This window comes from Arachis hypogaea, chromosome 4 (genome assembly GCF_003086295.3).
Source record: "Arachis hypogaea cultivar Tifrunner chromosome 4, arahy.Tifrunner.gnm2.J5K5, whole genome shotgun sequence".
Classification (NCBI taxonomy): domain Eukaryota; kingdom Viridiplantae; phylum Streptophyta; class Magnoliopsida; order Fabales; family Fabaceae; genus Arachis; species Arachis hypogaea.
The window spans coordinates 101159535-101180793 of record NC_092039.1 but is presented as its reverse complement, the minus strand read 5'-3'; positions in this window follow the sequence as shown (position 1 = coordinate 101180793).

Sequence of the window (21259 nt, the reverse complement as noted above, 5' to 3'; positions counted from 1 at the left end):
TAATAAAAAACCGTTAAAAAACTGACCAGTTCGACTGGTTTACCGGTTAACCGGCCGGTTCGACCGGTTTTTTACCGGTTTTTTGCTAGCCGGTTTTTGAGCTTACCCGGACCGGTTAACTGACCGGTTCCCGATTTTTCCGGTTGAACCGGCCGGTCCAGTCCGGTTTTCAGAACCATGGATATAACACATTGAGTTTTTGAAAAAATTAAATAATGAGTTATTCATAATTTATTATTTTATTTAAAAAAATTATTTTTTCAAAAATAATTAAATTAAATTGTATGATAGTTTAAATTTAAAATTTATTAAAATTTTTAAATAATTTTTATTATAATAAAATATTTAAAAAATTATTATTATTATTATTATTGTTATTATTATTATTATAACACCATGACACATGTTTACGGGCAATTTACATAATTAAATAAATTTTATGAAATCTTTACTCATATACATAAAACACAAATTTATTACGTGCATGTGTAATTTATATTATTAGGTAAACCGTGGGAGCCAATTACGATTTCTATCCTCTACATAAACTGTGGTTGACAGAAACGGATTACTCATGAAAGAGAATCATCATACACCGTGGCAAGCTATCACGGTTTATTGAGGGATGAAAATGTACATAAAACCTTGCTACCATCAACGGTTTATGAAGGATTTAGAATGGCCATGTTTAATTGAATTACTTTGGGTGTGTTTGGAAAACCCATTGGAAGAGAATAAGCAAGTTTAGATTTTTTGAAAGCTTCAATCTTTGGTTTGGCAAATTTTTTTCATAAACGCAGAAGTGATTTTTGCCTTCAAAACCACGTTTACAAGAAGCAACAATTTTAAGCTTCTGCGTTTCACCAACGGGCTTTTAGCCATCAACATTCAATCTTTATTTACATTTTACCAACTTTATCCTTTATGCATGTTATCATTGTATTATTTATGAAATTCTTAGTATTTCTGTTTATATGAATTCTCTTTTTCTATTATTTATTATTTTTATTTTTTTGTTAATTATTTGTTTGACATTATACATTTTTATAATGGTGATTTTTTTGTATTATTTTTTATTATCTTTTTATAATATAATTTATTGATCCTATTAGATAAAGTAAATTAAACAAAAAATTAATTGTAAATAATAATAAAAAAATTATAACATACTAAAAAAGAGTACTAAAAATATACTATATAAAAAATATCATAAAATTTTTTGATTTATTTCAATCACTACCAAGGTAAATATTTAATTTTTTTATTATTCTTAGTACTTTCTAATATTTATATATTGTCAATTTTTATGTTAAATATAAATTTTATTATAAAATTAATTAATAAGATCTATTCAAATAGGTGAATTACAATGATAAGATAATATACAAAAATTATTTAAGTTGATGTCTATTTTAGTAATTTTTTATTTAAAAGTGATTTTGAGTAATGTAATCCAAAAATTATGTATTTATACTACTAAAGAAGTAAAAAAGAAAATACTACTAAATACGTAAACCGTGGTAGGTAACTGTTCATACCCTGGGTCGAGCTGTCCGACCCGGGATGTTCTACAGACAAAGCGACCGACCTCTTCAGGTCAGGATGACCCGACCTCTTCTTAAAGAGCTCGGCCAAATCACGAGAAAGCCCAAAAAAGGGCCCAAATAGAGGAACGCGCCTCAAATCCTAAGGCACCCCAAGCCTACAGAGAGAAGGGCGGTTCCCTTGAAGATAAGATAAACTAACTTATCTTATCTAAGAAGGTCACTCTACGCCATTATAAATATACTGGAGCACCCACGTATAACTCATACTTTGATTCTACTCAATACCTGCTTAATACCCTTGCTAACTTAAGCATCGGAGTCCCTTGCAGGTACCCCCCACCCTCCGGGGACGAAGGATCAGCACCATCACCCAGTCCAACAAGTCGGACACAACAGCTCCGACCCACGTAGAAAGATCTCATTCGAGATCGACCTACAGTTTCAGGTAACCCACGGAACATTGGCGCCGTTGCCGGGGACCCCTGAAGTCATCCCATCACCATGGCGGACGACCATGACAACGACCACACCTCAGATTTAGAGGAAAGAACGCCGCATAAAAATGCAGATACCACATCAAAAGATACTTCCTAAATCAACAACAAGAAGAACTCCCCAAATGAGGAAGCTATGGATGCATTTCAAGACCGGTTAAAACAACTTGAGGAAGAAGCCCTACGCCAACGAGAGGCCGAGAAGGACCTACAAAGGGAAATAAGGTGACGCCGGGAATTAGAGAACAAACTCCTAAAACTTGAGGCCGATGTCAAGATAAAAGTCAGCCGATCTACTCCTGAAGATAGCAACTGCAAGGAGCAAGATTCATTCACTAAGGAGATCATGAAGACAAAAATCCCAAAGGACTTTAAACTCTTAGACATGACCTTATACGACGGCACTATAGATCCTAGCCATCATCTCAGCAACTTCAAAAGCAGAATGTATCTCACCGACGCCTCAGATGCAGTTCGTTGCAAAGCCTTTCTAACTACTTTAACAAAATAGCAATTAGATGGTTCGACAACCTCCCTCCTAGGTCCATCTCAAGTTTCGATGACATGGATAAGAAATTCCTAGCCAGATTCTCCATCCAAAAGGACAAAGCTAAACATGCTCCGAGCTTACTGGGAATCAGACAAGGAGAGCGGGAAACCCTGCGTAACTACATGGAGAGATTCAACAAGATATGCATGGATATACAGAACCTGCCAACAGAAGCCGCTATTATGGGCCTCATTAATGGCTTGCGAGAAGGGCCCTTTAGTCAATCTATATCAAAGAAATACCCCACATCTCTGAACGAGGTGCAGGAACAAGCGAAAAAATACATCAACATGGAAGAAAACTCCTGATTAGGGGAGACCTCGAAGGCCGGGTTCACCCCTCGGGACAAAGACAAAGATTCCAGAAAGAAGAAAGATCGACATGGAGAGAAAATTAAAAAATACCACAATTACACCCCTCTTTGGGTATCTCTTGTGGATGTATACAGAGAAGTTTGCAACACGAAAAAAATACCACCAGCTCGACCTCTCAAAGGCAAAAAAGGAGGAGGAAACCAGGATGAATATTTTGAATACCATCGGATCCGCGGGCACTCCACCAATGAGTGTTTTGACTTAAAAAATGTCATAAAAAGCTCGCACGAGAAGGAAAGCTAGATCGATATCTAGCCACCCATGATGATGAACAAAGAAAAAGAAGAAGAGCAGAAGATGTCGAACCAACCGCGCGATCATCTCGAACGCCAGAAAGACATGTCCACATGATACACGGCGGATTCGCCGGGGGAGGAATCTCCAAATCATCTCGCAAAAGACATCTCAAAGACGTATATCACGTCGTAGAAAAGAAGGAAGCACCCGACATCCTGGCGATCACTTTTACCAAGGAAGACGCATCTGGCGTCGCATCAGGGCATGACGATCCCATGGTCATCACTATTATATTGGCAAATGCAAATCTTCACCGCACGTTGATAGACCAGGGGAGCTCTGCCGATATCTTATTCAAAACTGCTTTCAACAAACTCGGCTTGGAAGAAAAAGAACTCAAAGCATATCCGGACAGCCTGTTCGGGCTAGGAGATACCCAGTTCAACCGATGGGATACATCTCGCTCCACACAACTTTCGAAAAAGGAAGTCAGTCAAGAACACTCAAAATAGATTACATCGTAGTCGACGTAAGTTCCGTTTACAATGCCCTAATAGGTCGGACAACGTTAAATCAGCTCGGTGCAATAGTCTCGACTCCACATCTATGCATGAAGTTCCCAACTATAGGAGGAATAGCCACGATAAAGGCAGATCAGAAGATGGCGCGTCGCTATTACAACGAAAGTCTAAACCTCAGAGGCAGAGAAGAAAAATTCCACACAATTGAGCTCGGTGGAGTTCAGAGACGGGAAGAGCTCCGCCCACAACCTAAAGGAGAAATAGAGAAAATCCAGATCGGGGATATCCCCGACAAACAACCAATATCGGCACACTCCTAAAAGGAGACATAAAAGAAACACTCATACAATTTTTACGAGACAACGCCGACCTCTTTGCATGGAAGGGCGCAGATATGCCAGGCATAGATCCTAAACTAATGTGCCACAAGCTAGCAGTCTATCCAGGATCTCGGTCAGTGCAACAAAGGCGTAGAAAGCTAGGACCAGAGCACTCTCAAGCTGTGGAAGAACATGTACGAGCTCTATTGGAGGCAGGTTTCATAATAGAAGTCAAATACCCGCTATGGCTTGCTAATGTCGTATTGGTCAAAAAGTCAAACAGAAAGTGGAGAATGTGCACTGACTATACCGATCTCAACAAAGCCTGCCCGAAAGATCCTTATCCGCTCCCGAAAATTGACGCTCTGGTAGATGCCTCCTCCGGATATAAATACCTCTCCTTCATGGATGAATACTAAGGATATAACCAAATCCCAATGTACCCACCCGACCAAGAAAAAACCTCATTTTTAAACCCAAAGGCAAATTACTGCTACATTGTTATGCCTTTCGATCTCAAAAATGCGGGAGCCACTTACCAAAGATTAATGAACAAAGTTTTTTTGGATCACATCAGAAAGATCATAGAGGTCTACGTAGACGACATGTTAGTGAAGACGCAAAATGAAGAGATGTTATTATCCGACCTGACGCAAGTATTCAACACTATAAGACGACACGGCATGTGACTCAATCCCGCGAAATGTGCCTTCGCAGTAGAAGCTGGTAAATTCTTGGGTTTTATGATTACATAGAGGGGAATCGAGGCAAACCCGGATAAGTGCAGGGCCGTACTCGACATGAAAAGTCCGACTTTTATCAAAGAGGTACAACAACTCAACGGGTGGTTGGCAGCCTTGTCCAGATTTCTGGCTGGATCAGCAATAAGATCTCTCCCCTTCTACGCCACTCTAAGAAAGGGAAAAGAGTTTGAATGGATAGCTGAATGCGAGCAAGCCTTCCAAAACTTCAAAAAATTTCTAGGACGGCCACCTATATTAAGTCGGCCACAGGAAGGAGAACCACTCATCTTGTACCTCGCAGTGGAAAATCGGGCAATAGCATCAGCACTGGTCCGAGAAGACAGCAATGGGCAACAACCCGTATACTTTATCAGCAAAGCATTACAAGGATCTGAGCTGAACTGCCAGAAAATAGAAAAGTTCGCCTACGCTCTCATAATAACATCTCGACGACTTCGCCCATATTTCCAGTCTCACACCATTAAAGTTTGGACCAACCAGCCCATAAAAGGAATCTTATAGAAAACAGACTTGGCAGGCAAAATCTTGCAATGGGCGGTCGAGTTGTCCGAATTCGACCTTCAATATGAAGCTCGGACGGCCATCAAATCCCAATATCTGGCCGACTTCATTGCGGAATTCATGGACACACCAGACATCCCCACAGAATGGAATCTATATGTGGATGGTTCCCCAAATAAAATGGGAAGTGGCGCAGTTGTAATAATTGAGAGCAACCAGGGAACCCAAATCGAACTCTCCCTCAAATTTGGGTTCCCTGCCTCAAACAATCAAGCGGAATATGAGGCACTACTAGCTGGTTTAAAGCTGGCTAGGGAGGTTGGAGCTCAAAAACTTATCATCTTCAGCGACTCATAGGCAGTCACTTCACAAATAACAGGAAGCTACCAAGTCAAAGATCCCACTATGAAAAAGTACCTGGACAAAACCAGGGAACAAATCATACAACTCAAAGAGTATGAGATTCGACACATACCCCGAGAACAGAATGCCCGGGCCGATGCACTCTCAAAACTAGCCAGCACCAAACCAGGAGGCAACAATAGAAGCCTTATCCAAGAAATTCTACAGAATCCATCAATTTCAGAAAAAGAAAAGGTCCTAGCCATAACAGGTAACGATCAGGGATGGATGACCCCCATAATTAATTACCTCACAATAGAAGCCCTCCCTACAGATGAGAAAGAGGCAAAGAGGTTAAAATGGGAAGCACAATACTACACCATCATAAATAATACTTTATACAAAAGAGGGATTTCAACACCATTGCTAAAATGCGTGCCGACTTCCAACACTAAAGATGTCCTAGAAGAAGTACACAGTGGCATTTGTGGCAATCACCTCGGAGCGCAGGCACTCACCAAAAAAGTACTTCGGGCAGGATTTTATTGGCCAACTCTACAAAAAAGAAGCCACAAAATTTGTAAGGACATGTTCACCATGTCAGAAGCATGCCAACTCCCACACCGTTCCGCCAGAGGAACTTATCAGCGTAACCTCACCTTGGCCATTCGCAAAATGGGGACTCGATCTCCTCGGACCTTTTCCTCAAGGATCAGGACAAGTCAAATTCCTCATAGTAGGAATAGACTACTTCACAAAATGGATCGAGGTAGAACCCCTAGCCAATGCCACAGCTCAAAGAAGTCAGAAATTCCTATATAGAAATATTGTCACAAGGTTTGGAGTTCCATACTCCATCACTACAGATAATGGTACCAGTTCACAGACGCAGGCTTCAGAAAACTAGCGGCCGACCTGAATATAAAATAACAATTCACATCCGTTGAGCACCCCCAAGCCAATGGGCAAGCTGAAGCTGCTAACAAAGTTATATTAGCAGGGTTAAAACGGAGATTACAGGATGCAAAGGGAGCCTGGGCTAAAGAACTCCCACAAGTTCTATGGGCATATCGAACAACGCCACATTCCACCACAAAGGAATCACTCTTCCGATTAGCATATGGAATGGAGGCGATGATCCCAGTGGAGGTTGAAGAAGGGTCACCCAGAGTGATCCACTTTAGCGAGAAAGCCAATCACCAACTTCAAAGGGAAGAGCTCGACTTACTTCCGGAAATCCGAGAAAGAGCTCGGATAAGGGAAGAGGCGCTAAAACAACGAATGGCCTCCAGGTATAACCAAAAGGTAATAAAACGGACCTTCATTGAGGATGACCTCATCCTAATACGAAATGACATCGGAACAACTCGACCGGGAGAAGGAAAGTTGGCAGCAAATTGGAAAGGACCCTACCAAGTCATAGAAGTGCTGGGAAAGGGCTATTACAAGCTTTCCGAACTCGACGGGCGAGAGCTTCCTAGGTCATGGCACGCCTGCAACCTAAGAAGGTACTATAGCTAGGGGTGATAAAAGATCTTGGACAAGGCACACTCTTTTTCCTGAAAAAAGGTTTTTTAACGAGGCGCCCCGCCAAGACTTACAAATCACCCGATTTAGGAAATTAACTCCTCATGTATATTTGCATTCTTTCTTAATAAAATTTGTTTAGATTCTCTACAAACGTTCAAGTTGTATTATTCTGAAAACATTCATCGCCCGATTATAAAGCTACAGATCGACAAAAAGTGAAAATCGAATTCACTGCGCGATCACGATAAAAACGAGGGTTAAAAATCCAAAATCTACAAAATCGGCAAAGATGAAAATAGAATAATGCAAGAAGTTATAGAAAGTGATCCATAGAAAGGACCTGACGAGGTCCTAATAAAATGGATTGCTATAAAATAACTTAAAGACTGGCCAGCACAAAGGTCGGACCAGCCACAACAACTCAAGTTATAAGTAAAGCCCTGGAAAGAGGTCTGGCCAACCCTATAAAAGAGAATTACTATAACTTCGAAGATCCCGACATGAGGAACTCGGACTCCTACAAAAAAGTTACAAAAGATAATCCCTAAAAGAGACCTGAACAAGGTCCAAGAAAGAGGATTATCGAGTAACTCGACAGGGCCCGACGTGACAAAGTCGGTTCAGAAAGATAAGTTACAAAAGGTAATCCCTGAAAGAGATCTAAAACAAGGTCCAAGAAAGAGGATTATCAAGTAACTCGACAGGGCCCGACGTGACAAAGTCGGCCCGGAAAGATAAGTTACAAAAGATAATCCCTGAAAGAGATCTGAAACAAGGTCCAAGAAAGAGGATTATCAAGTAACTCGACAGGGCCCGACGTGACAAAGTCGGCCCGAAAAGAAAAGTTACAAAAGATAATCCCTGAAAGAGATCTGAAATAAGGTCCAAGAAAGAAGATTATCAAGTAACTTGACAGGGCCTGACGTGACAAAGTCGGCCCAGAAAGATGTAAAGCTACAAAAGATAATCCCCAAAAGAGACCTGAACAAGGTCCAAGAAAGAGGATTACCAAGAAAACTCGATAGGGCCCGACCTGACAAAGTCGGCCCAGAAAGATAAGTTACAAAGATAATCCCTGAAAGAGACCTGAACAAGGTCCAAGAAAGAGGATCATCAAGTAACTCGACGGGGCCCGATGTGACGAAATCGACCCAGAAATACGTAAAGCGACAAAAGATAATCCCCAAAAGAGACCTGAACAAGGTCCAAGAAAGAGGATTACCAAGCAAACTCGACAGGACCCGACATGATGAAGTCAGGCCCAGGACACAGAAATTACCAAAATAATCCCCAAAAAGAGATCTAAACGAGGTCCAAAAAGGAGGATTACAAACAAAACCAAGCCAAATAATCAAGCTGATCATGTCGGACAAAATCCCAGCCTACGAAGGTACCAAGATGAGTGCAAGCAGACATGATATAAAAACTACTAAGTTATGATAATAGCAAGCTCCAGAGGCCATCAAGATCAGCCCCGGAAGCTCGAAAACTACTTTGTTTTTCAAAATAAATTTGTTAAACAAGCAACAAAAAAAGTATCAACAGTCACCAAAACACCAGTTACAAGATAAAGAGTTCAAAAGCCCACAAGCTGGGTTATCTACATTAAAAAGGGAGAAAACTCAGTCAACATCAAGACTTCTTAGCAGCATCAACTCGGGGTGAAGGAGGACGAGTCTGAAGAGGCACCACATCTATCGTCCCATCATCTCGGTTCAAGACTTGGCAATCCAGTTCCCCTTCTGGACGATTAATCCCAGTAGTAGAAGTCGGATAAAACGGCACAGCAGAAGTCTTGGTAGCAGGAAATGAAGGACGATCATCATAATCATCATCGGGATCGTCAGGGACAATCTTACCATCCTTAACAACATTGTCCAGGCTAATAAGGGAAAGGTCGAGATCTGGCGCAAGAACTCGAAATTGCTCTTTCAGATTCTCATAAGCCGCAGTAACACTACCTACAAGATGACCTTGAAGTTCGGTGTAATCAGCCTGAACAGATTCCAACCTACTCCTGAGCTCCATCATCTCTCTATAAGTAGTAACATAGCTATCCTTATGTTTTAACGCCGTATCCTCGGCCAGTTGCGCGGTAGCCGCCAGACCAACGGCCTGGGCCTTTTCCCCCTTTAGCTCTTTCTCCAGCTTGGCCACTTTCACCTCGAGCTCCTCCTTTAAACCCTTAATTCGGTCAAACCCTGATTTTGCCTCCTCCATAAAAGCCTTGGTAGCATGGATAGGAAGATCTTGAGCAGTTTGGTATAAAGCCGCTCCCATGTGTGCCAGTGTAATACCACTCTGAGTAATAAAATCCAAATGACGAAGAATGGATACATCATCGGTAGGCATGACACCATAGGGAGCAATCTGTTGATCTACAAACCCAACAGCATCAAAGTCAGGAGCACCAAGATTAAACGGCTCGACAGTCCGAGGTCTTTTTGGAGGAGGAGCGGCAGAAGGAGAGGAAGTACCAGTAGAAGGATCAATCAAACAAACTCGAGGAGTGGGGATAACCTTCCTCGGCCCAAGAGAACTTGTAACCAAAAGCTTAGACGAAACCTGAGAAGTTCCCTCCCCTGCTGCCTTGGCCGAAGCATTCTGAGCCGCAGTAGCCTTCCTTGCCCTCTTAAAGGCCTTCATGGACTCTTTGTTCTTAATCATCTCTGCGAAAAAACATCACAAACAGGAAGCCAAGCTACGAGTCAGAAAAAGATCTCACAAGAGACAAACACAACAAGCAAACCAATAGAAAAAATTGACCACTACCCAGTTCAGCTCGGAGGAGAGAGGGGTTAGCTAAAAATTTCTTTGTGTCAAGATGAGAAGGCTCCCCCCAATTTTCTTCCAGCACAGTCACAAAAGCTTGTTCAGCCTCATCTAATATCTCCCACGAGTATCTCAATACCACTACATTCTTTTGCCACTCTAAAGGAAAGGCGGGCTCATCATTCTCATCCAGAAAAAAGGGCTGAGCTCCTTCAACAGCTCGAACCCTAAAAAGTAATTTTTGAAATCGCGAAAAGACTCATCAAACATGGAGAAAACCTTTTTCCCCTGTGAAGCTCGGAAAGAAACCCAAGCGGCTTTCTTCTTCACTACACCAGGCTTTGTCAAAACAAAGAGATAAAAGAAAAGAGATTGCGAAGCAGGGATGCCAAATTCACGACACAGCAGCTGAAATATTTTTATAAAACCCCAGGAATTGGGGTGAAGTTGGGATGGAGCTACATTACAGGACCATAAAAGGTTGGTTTCAAAAGGGGTAAAAGGAAGACTAATATTCATTTGACTAAAAAAGAAGTCATATGCATAGAAAAAGGGGCGCTCTCCAGCAATCCGGGTAGAAAAGCAAACCTTTTCATCAGAAGTCGGAGATACGAGCTCATAATTCTTCTCATCACTACTGTTGCTACAAATCCTATGAAACTGCCTAAGTTGCTGACAAAACTTGGAGTCAACCAATGAGACGCATAAAAGGACCATAGAATCCACCCAATCGGCCATGCCCTCAGGGACCTAGGAAGACGTCTCAACAATATTTTTGCGAGAAAACATGGTTAACAAGTCCTACAAGAAGAAAAGAAGATTGGATTACTCAAAAAATACCTCGGAACACTAATTGAACAACTCGGGCATAAACAGAGGTAACTCACAAAACTGAAGCATATAGGTGTCAAAGAAGCCAGGTAAAGCAACAAAAGAAAACCCCAGGACCCAATCCAAAAGGTTCCAGGGGCATCCTTTGGAGGCAGAAAAAAGATTCAGGGAAGCCTACAAGCCTATATCTTTACACGTTCCAACAAAAAGCAAATAAAGTCATCAAAATAAGCGTTGATAGAAATTACAACCTCAGTCCACCCAATAGCAAGAACATGCCAAACAGAAAAATCCGTAAAGGCGCAATCTTTTCTTCAAAAATCAAATGAATCACTACTCATATAGAAACATGCAACAACATGCAAAAGCCTTAGGAAGCTTCAACTGCCAAGGGAACATCAGAGAAGAAAAAGCCAGAAATCGTAGCAACAAAAAATACAGAAAAGCGAAAAGATTCAAACTTTTCCAAATATACATTCAAACAAAAACCCTACTGTACCAAGAAGTGCAAGCAAAAAAGAGAAGATGAACCAACCTGAAAAAGGAGAAGCGCGCGGAGAGCGAAGACGAAGAGATCAGGAGTTGCCGTCGAAAACAAAAAGAGCACCCACGATCGCCAAAAAATGTCACAAAGAAAAATGCGAAAGGGCAGACGACAGACGAAAACAACAAAAGTGAGAAAGAAAAGGGGAAGTTACGGAAAGGAGAAAAAACCATCTCCGTGTGTGAAGTTCAAAATAAAAGAAGCAAGAGAAACGGGGCATTGAAAACCAATTAATGGGGGCATTAAAAACCCTCGCGCATTCCCAAGACCAGGGCACTAACGCAAAAGCGCGTGCTTTTAGAGAAAACGGAATAGAAACATTTCGCATTCAAAAAAAAAGGAGAACTCTACAAAAGAGAAATTGACAAAATGCTCGAGTTCGGCTTCACCAAAGAAGGATCGAAGTTCTAAAACTAAAGACTCGACCTCAAAAAAGGAAGACCGAGCTCGAGCAGGGGCACTGTTCATATCCTGGGTCGAGTTGTCTGACCCGGGATGTTCTACAGACAAAGCGACCGACCTCTTCAGGTCAGGATGACCCGACCTCTTCTCAAAGAACTCGGCCAAATCACGGGATAGCCTAAAAAAGGGCCCAAATAGAGGAATGCGCCCCAAATCCTAAGGCAGCCCAAGCCTACAGAGAGAAGGGCGGTTCCCTTGAAGATAAGATAAAGATAAGATAAACTAACTTATCTTATCTAAGAAGGTCACTCTACGCCATTATAAATACACTGGAGCACCCAGGTATAACTCATACTCTGATTCTACTCAATACCTGCTTAATACCCTATGCTTAACTTAAGCATCGGAGTCCCTTGCAGGTACCCCCACCCTCCGGGGACGAAGGATCAGCACCATCAACCAGTCCAACAAGTCAGACACAACAGCTCCGACCCACGCAGAAAGATCTCGTCCGAGATCGACCTACAGTTTCAGGTAACCCACGGAACAGTAACCACGGTTTATGCCTACCATTTTCCCTTCAAAATCCGTGGGACTCAGCCACGATTTAGGACCAACTTTTTTCATGAGTAATCCGTCCCTGCCAGCCACCATTTATGTAGAGAGTAGAAACCATGGTTAGTTCCCACGGTTTACTTAATAATATAAATTGCACATGCACATAATAATTTTGTGTTTTGTGTATATGGGTAAAGGATTAATGGAATTTATTTAATTAGGTAAATTGCCCTGTTTACATTTTTCCTTAATCACCATCAATTGTCTTTCTTTCTTCCTAAATGAAATTACCGAACCAAAATCAAGGCAATACAGGAAGGAGAAGTGACCGAGTGAGGGAGAGACAGTGCGGCTCTCTTTGACCTTCTAATATCTTGAGATTCGTAACTCTAATAAAAAAATCTAATTCGATAAAAGTATTCGTATCTTTTTCCTTTACGTATTGGTGTTACTTTTGTTCGGTAAAAATTTACGGTGACATAGCTCCTCTTTCTCTTGAGTTTGGCCAATTGAAATTTTAGGAGGCACAGATGATTTCTGACGTTTTTCTCTTCAGCAGCTCGGTCAGAAAGCTTCTCCAGAGCGTCGAGTATTTTGATTTCATACAGAATTAGGATTTTGGTAACTTTATAATAATTAAATGTAAATTTGATAAGTGAATGTTGATTTGGTTATTATTGTTTGAGTTTGAATGAGTTTATGTTGAATTATTGTTGTTGTTTGTGATTTGTTGGTTTGGCTTTGATGAACAGCTCAGGTGTGGTTGTTTTAATGGTTTTGGGACTGTTGTGATGTGTTATTTTGAGAAAATTGATGAGATTTGGTGGTTGAAAGATTAAATTAAAAGTTGAGAAAAATCGATAACCGAAAGACTCGAAAAAGGGTTAAAATACAAGTAATATTTTGAAAGAGAAGGGCTAAGGGTTTTAGTTTTGGTATACGAGGAAGGTTAATATTTAAAATTTATTTTTGAAGGGTAAGATTATATTTGTATATAAAAATTGAGGTACAATTTGTAATTATATAAGTTTTCAGGTATTTTGGGTAATAAATAGAGTACGAAGGGTAAAATGAGTATTTTATAAAAATTCAAGGTTACTTTTATAAATATTGAGATAAGTGAGGGTTTCAAATATAATTTTATAAAAATATTGGGTTAAAAATGTAGTATTTAAAAGTTTGAAGTTTAAAACATAGATAATAAGAGTTTAGGAATAAAGGCTTTACAAACCTAGGTTTTTAAGAAAAGATATAAATATTATTTACTTACGATTTAAATTATTCTATTTATATTATTGTTAATATTTTATTACGAACATTAATTAGTAGAGATATTATTAATAATAATATAAGTCAGAGAAGAGCAAACAGAATGATCTTTAAAGTTTTAGAGAATGCAGACTTAATTAAAGTATTTTATAATTCTTTTCCATAAGTGATTTAGGAAAAGGCGAGGGAAAAATGTGAAGTTGAGTTATGATAAAGAATTAAAAGATTAAATAAAAGAAGAAGAAAGAAAATAAGAGGAAAGACTAATATTAAAGAAACCTCTATCACAGAAGAGCAGAGAGTAAAGATTAAAAGAATCTAAAGGAATTCCTACCACAAGAGGGCAGAGCACAGAAAAGAAAAGAAAGAAAGAACGAAAAGAAAAGGAGATAAGTAGAGGTATTGTTTGGCACTAAAAACGAGTTAAGATGATTGTGTACCTGCTGAAGATGAGCAGAGATATGGTGGTGAGTCCACTGAAATTTACTTTCCAGAGATACAACGGCCAATCCAGGGGATGGTCACAGCTGTAAGACAGAGGTTGCTTATAGAGGTTATTGATACATACATTGGCCAGAGAGAGCCTCACCTGTAAGACTGAGGTTGCTTATAGAGATTATGTTTGCATACATCGGCTCAAGAGAGCCGCACCTATAAGACAGAGGTTGCTTACAGAGGTTATGATACTGGAAATCAACTCAGACAAAGGTTGCTGAGTTACGTCGGGAGCGGGTCAAAACTGACAGATGAGCTCATTACCTGCACTACGGGTAGACATGCATCATACTTATTTGCGCATATTTGTTTGTGAGTGTATTTCCTGTCATTGTGGGTGTGCTAAATGGCTGTTTGAATTCTGTGTTCTATAATTGTTGAATTGGATTGTTCCTTGTTGACTGTTATTGCTAACCGAGTATATATAAAACGAACTTAACTTCTAACCTGATCCTACTAAGTGCAGAACTACAAGAGCATAGAAGATTCTGTTTACAAGTTGAGTTGTTAGATTTTATTTTCCCCTCGTCATTTATTGTTTTAGTTTTTAGAGGGGTAGGAATTGTATTTGAGGATCTTTGAGTAAGTCTATGTATATAATGCTACATGAATATATATAACTTTGTGATTAAATGATTTAAAGTACCGACTCTTCGTTTTCTTGGTGAAAGTTTCGGTTCGTATTCACGAAGGCTCAATATTAAATAAAAATAGTATAGAATAAAAAGGTTTAGAGGTAAGTAACGCTTGGGTTTTTAGTACGATCATGAAGTACTAAAAAGGGTGTTACACCTGGGGCATGTGGAACGCTACTCTGTTGGCGTGTGAAACGCCACAAATTTCTTTCCCCTAGAGGTGTTGGTGGTTGGCGTATGACACGCCCTTGATGTGGCGTGTTGCACGCCACTTCTTAGTCACCCATGGAGCTTCATTCTTCTTGGCATGTGATGCACCCTTTTTGTAACGTGTGAAATGCTCAAATGGTGCATTGGAGTGGTCTTCTAAATTTCTGGCCCAGCATGCAATGTCGTGGGCCCGCGTGTGGCACACCATGATAAGATCCAATCCTAGGAGGAGCAATCTTGGCTGTGGCACGCCCTATATATGGTGTGTGACACGCCAATAATATGCATGCAATTGAGCCTCGAAGGCGTACCCATGGGAGATGCGTACACATGATCATGCAAAATTCCTCATTTTTGCGTATGCATGGGGATGTGTACCCCTGATTCCTCAATCTTCCAGGTATTGTACATACACATGGCGATACGTACGCACAATTTAGCAATCTTTATGTGTTGTGTGTACGCAAGGGACTCCATACGCGTCCTTTCGAAGGCGTGCCAAAATGACACACCCTTTCACTTTGGCGTGTTACATGCCTTGCATCTTGGCCTCCTGGAGTACGCTTTTTGAGAGTGTGATGTGCCCTAGCTTTGGCATGTTGCACACCTACTTTTATGTACATACACTATGAACTATTATATATCATTAGAAAGTTCTGAATGTTAGCTTTTTAATGCCGCTGGAAGCACTTCATTTGGACCTTTGTAGCTATAGTTATCTTTGTTGGAGTAAGAAGAGGTCAAGGTTGCACACCAAGTGTGCAAAAAATCATCCCCTGGATTTTCTGATTCGGAAGATATGCCTTGTCTGTGGTACCTTGAATAGGATCGTGAAGGGGAGTGGACTGCTTAGAGCTTCATCTTCTGCTACAGTGAGAAACCTAGAAGTGGCTTGATGAGAGGACATGAGTCATGTCAACGTGGTGGATTGCTGTAGTAGAGGAGGTTAACTTGATGAGAGGACATGTTAATCACTTACGACTGCCATTGAAGGAATCAGAAGGTTATTGAAGAAGACAGTAAGAAAAGTCAATCCGGAAAAATAAAGCATCTCTGAAGCCTCAACCATTCTATACCATTGAATTCCTATTTATCCAGTAACTTTTATTTATTTGTTTTTTTAATGCTTTTTTCTATGACAACTCATAATTTTCTATCTGCCTAACTAAGATCTGCAAGGTGTCCACTGCTTGCTCAAACCAACAATTCTCGTGGGATCGACCCTGACTCACCTCAGGTATCACTTGGACGACCCGGTATACTTGCCGGTCTATCTGTGCGAATTATGCAGAGCCAGTTTCGTGCACCAAATTTTTGGTGCCGTTGCCGAGGATTGTTAGGATTTGAGAAAAAACCGGATTATCTTGTTGCTTAGATTAGGTACTTTTTTATTTTATTTGAGTCTTTTGTTTCCCTTTTTCGAAAAAAATAAAAAAATTTTCAATAATATTTGCCTTTCTTTTTTATCTTTATCTTTTTGTTTGAGTCTTTTGTTCTTGTTAAAGTTTCGAACTTTCTTGTTTCTTTTCAAAAAAAAAATTTCAAAAATAGTGTTTTTTGGTTGTGTCTAGTGTTAATTGTTAAGTTTGGTGTCCTTTAGTTATTCTTTATTTGCTTTGAATTTTCGAATTGGTTCTTGGTGTTCTTTCTTGGTATTCAAGTTGTTCTTGTTTCTTTTCTTATTTTGATCTTAAAATTTTTAAGTTTGGTGTCTTTTGGTGTTTTTCTTTTTGAATTTTCGAAAACTTAGTGTTTTAGATCTAAAAATTTTAAGTTTGGTGTCTTTTGGTTGTTTTTCTCTTTCTTCATTAACTCAAAATAAAAAATATCTTTTCTATCTTCAATCAATATTTTCGAAAATTCCAAAAAAGATTTCAAATTTTAATTTCAAAATCATTATCTTATCTTATCTTAATTTCAAATTCAAATTTCAAATCTTATCTTTTTAAAATCTTTTAAAATCTTTTCTTTTAATTGTGATTCTATCTTATTTTATCTTTCTTTTAAAAATTTAAAATTTAAAACTTTTTAAAATCTTTATCTTATCTTTGTTATCTTTTATTTAAATTCAAATCATTATCTTATATTTCAAATCTTTTAAAAAATCAAATCTTTTTCATATCTTTATCTTATCTTGTTTCAATTTCAAATTTCAAAATCAAATCTTTTTCAAATTTTCTATCTTATCTTGTTTTCAAATCTTTCTTAATTAGTTACTTGTGTTCTCTTTCTTCTTTTTCAAAACTTCCTAACTAATTCTTCTCTCTCCTATTTTCAAAAATCTCCTACATCTTTCTCTCTCTCCTATTTTCAAAAATCATCATTCAATTTTCAAATCTTTTTAGCTAATTAGCTTTTATTTTTGAATTTAATTAATAAATAAAATAAAAAAATAAAAATATTTTAATTCTAGTTTCTCTTTTCACTTATTAATTTTTGAATTCTTCTTCCCTTTTATTCAAATTCTTCTTCTCTCCTTTATATCTTCATTCTTCTTTCTTCTTCACATCTCACAGGGAGTCCTCTATTATTTAACATAAAGCTCCCATTTTTTTCTTTCTTGTTTTCTTTTTCTTGTTTATGAGCAGGAACAAGGACAAAGAACATCTCTTTGATCTTGATCCTGAACCTGAGAGGACCCAGAGGAAGTGTTTACAACAAGTTAAAACACAATATTCTAGGGGAAACCTCATAGAGATATTCGAACAAGAAGCTAAAAACACATATATGGCAGCTGAGCCAAATAATGGTGGACATGCAAAAAAGGTTCTTGGTGACTTCATTGCACCAACTTCTGATCTCTATGGGAGAAGTATCTATATACCTGTCATTAGAGCTAATAACTTTGAGCTAAAGCCTCAATTAGTTTCTCTAATGCAACAGAATTGCAAGTTCCATGCACTTCTACTGAAAGATCCACATCAGTTTATATCTGAATTCTTGCAAATCTATGACACTGTTAGGACCAATGGAGTGGATCCTGAGGTCTACAGACTTATGCTTTTTTCTTTTGCTGTTAGAGACAAAGTTAGGATATGGTTGGATTCTCAACCTACGGAAAGCTAGACTCTTGGAAAAAGTTGGTCAATGTTTCTTGGCCAAGTTCTTTCCACCTCAGAGAATGAGCAAGATTAGGGTAGAAGTTCAAACCTTTAGACAAAGAGAGGGTGAATCCCTCTATAAAGCTTGGGAAAGATACAAGTAACTAATCAGGAGGTGTCCTCCTAACATGCTCTCAAAATGGTCTATCCTAGGAATCTTCTATGATGGTCTATCTGAGATATCCAAGATGTCCTTGGATCATTCTGCTGGTGGATCACTGATGAATCCATATTTGATGATGATTTTTTGTTGAAATTGAATGATTTCATCATATAAACTTGCACTTATTCCCTTAAATAGCATGCTTTTGAATTTCCTCCTAATTTGTGCTTGATTATGAAAACATGCTCTTTTGTCCCTAATTTAGCCTATTTTATTCCATTTGCCTTCTATTCGATGCCTTGATATTGTTTGTGAGTGATTTCAGATATATAAGATAGGAATGGCTTGGAGAGAATGGAAGAGGAGCATGCAAAGAGGAGTAAGCATGAAGAATCAAAGGAGAAGAGCACAGCGATGTGTGCGTACACACAGACCTGCGTGCTGGTGCACGAAATTGTGATCTCTAACAATGGCGCTCAACTTGGTATGCGCGTTTATAACTCAGCACTTTCTTCACAACTTTGCACAACTAACCAGCAAGTGCACTGGGTCGTCCAAGTAATAAACCTTACGTGAGTAAGGGTCGATCCCACGGAGATTTTTGGTATGAAGCAAGCTACGGTCATCTTGTAGATCTCAGTTAGGCGATAATAAATGGTTATGGAGTTTTCAAATAATAATAATAAATAAACAGAAAATAAAGATAGAAATACTTGTGTAAATCATTGATGGAAATTCAGATAAGTGTATGGAGATGCTTTGTCCCTGTTGAATCTCTGCAACATACTGCTTTCTTACTTTCAATCCTTCATACTCATTTCCATGGCAAGCTGTATATAGGGCATCACCGTTGTCAATGGCTACTTCCCATCCTCTCAGTGAAAAAGGTCCAAATGCTCTTGTCACAGCACGGCTAATCATCTGTCGGTTCTCGATCATGTCGGAATAGAATCCATTGATTCTTTTGCGTTTGTCATCACGCCCAACAATCGCGAGTTTGAAGCTCGTCACAGTCATTCAATCCCTGAATCCTACTTGGAATACCACAGACAATGTTTAGACTTTCTGGATTCTCATGAATGCCGCCATCAATTCTAGCTTATACCACGAAGATTCTGATTATGAAATCCAAGAGATACTCACTCTTTCTAAGGTAGAACGGAAGTGGTTGTCAATCACGCGTTCATAAGGATGGATGATGATGAGTGTCATGGATCATCACATCCATCAGGTTGAAGTGCAACGGATATCTTGGAACAAGAATAAGCTGAACTGAATAGAAAATAGTAGTAATTGCATTAAAACTCGAGGTACAGCAGAGCTCCACACCCTTAATCTATGGTGTGTAGAAACTCCACCGTTGAAAATACATAAGTGATGAAGGTCCAGGCATGGCCGAATGGCCAGCCCCCATGAATGATCAAAAGACCGAATGGTCAAGAGACTATATTGTCAAAAGACACCTAGTACAATAGTAAAAAGTTCTATTTATACTAAACTAGTTACTAGGGTTTACAGAAATAAGTAATTGATGTAGAAATCCACTTCTGGGGCCCACTTGGTGTGTGCTTGGGCTGAGCTTGAGCTTTACATGTGCAGAGGCTTCTCTTGGAGTTAAACGCCAAGTTGTAACGTGTTTTTGGCGTTTAACTCTGGTTCGTGACGTTTTTTTGGCGTTTGACTCCATAATGCAGCATGGAACTGGCGTTGAGCGCCAATTTGCATCATCTAATATCGAATAAAGTATGGACTATTATATATTTCTGGAAAGCTCTGGATGCCTACTTTCCAACTTCGTTGAGAGCGCGCCATTTGAAGTTATGTAGCTCCAGAAAATCCATTTCAAGTTCAGGGAGGTCAGAATCCAACAGCATCAGCAGTCCTTTGTCAGCCTTCTTATCAGAGTTTTGCTCAGGTCCCTCAATTTTAGCCAGAAAATATATGAAATCACAGAAAAACACACAAACTCATAGTAAAGTCCAGAAATGTGAATTTAGCATAAAAACTAATGAAAACATCCCTAAAAGTAGCTAGATCCTACTAAAAACTATCTAAAAATAATGCTAAAAAGCGTATAAATTATCCGCTCATCACAACACCAAACTTAAATTGTTGCTTGTCCCCAAGTAACTGAAAATCAAATAGGATAAAAAGAATAAAATATACTATAAATTCCAAAATATCAATGAATATTAGTTCTAATTAGATGAGCGGGACTTGTAGCTTTTGGCTTCTGAACAGTTTTGGCATCTCACTTTATCCCTTGAAGTTTAGCATGATTGGCATCTATAGGAACTCAGAGTTTAGATAGTGTTGATTGATTCTCCTAGTTAAGTATGTTGATTCTTGAACACAGCTACTTTTATGAGTCTTGGCCGTGGCCCTAAGCACTTTGTTTTCCAGTATTACCACCTGATACATAAATGCCATAGACACATGACTGGGTGAACCTTTTCAGATTGTGACTCAGCTTTGCTAAAGTCCCCAGTTAGAGGTGTCCAGAGCTCTTAAGCACACTCTTTTTGCTTTGGATCACGACTTTAACCACTCAGTCTCAAGCTTTTCACTTGGACCTGCATGCCACAAGCACATGGTTAGGGACAACTTGATTTAGCCACTTAGGCCTGGATGTATTTCATTGGGCCCTCCTATCCATTAATGCTAAAAGCCTTGTATCCTTTTTACCCTTGCCTTTTGGTTTTAAGGGCTATTGTATTTTTTTGCTTGCTTTTTTTTTCTATATTTTTTTCGCCACTTTTTTTTTTCGGAAGCTTTGTTCTTCACTGCTCTTTCTTGCTTCAAGAATCAATTTTATGATTTTTCAGATGATCAGTAACATTTCTCTTGTTCATCATTCTTTCAAGAGCTAACAATTTTAACATTCATAAACAACAAGCTCAAAAATATGCATTGTTCAAGCATTCATTCAGAAAATAAAAAGTATTGTCACCACATTAATATAATTAAACTAATTTCAAGGATGACTTTGAAATTCATGTACTTCTTGTTCTTTTTAATTAGAAACATTTTTCATTTAAGAGAGGTGAAGGATTTATGGAATTATTCATAGCCTTAAGACATAGTTACTAAATACTAATGATCATGTAGGAAAGACACAAACATAGATAAATATTAAGCATAAAAACCAAAAAACAAAGA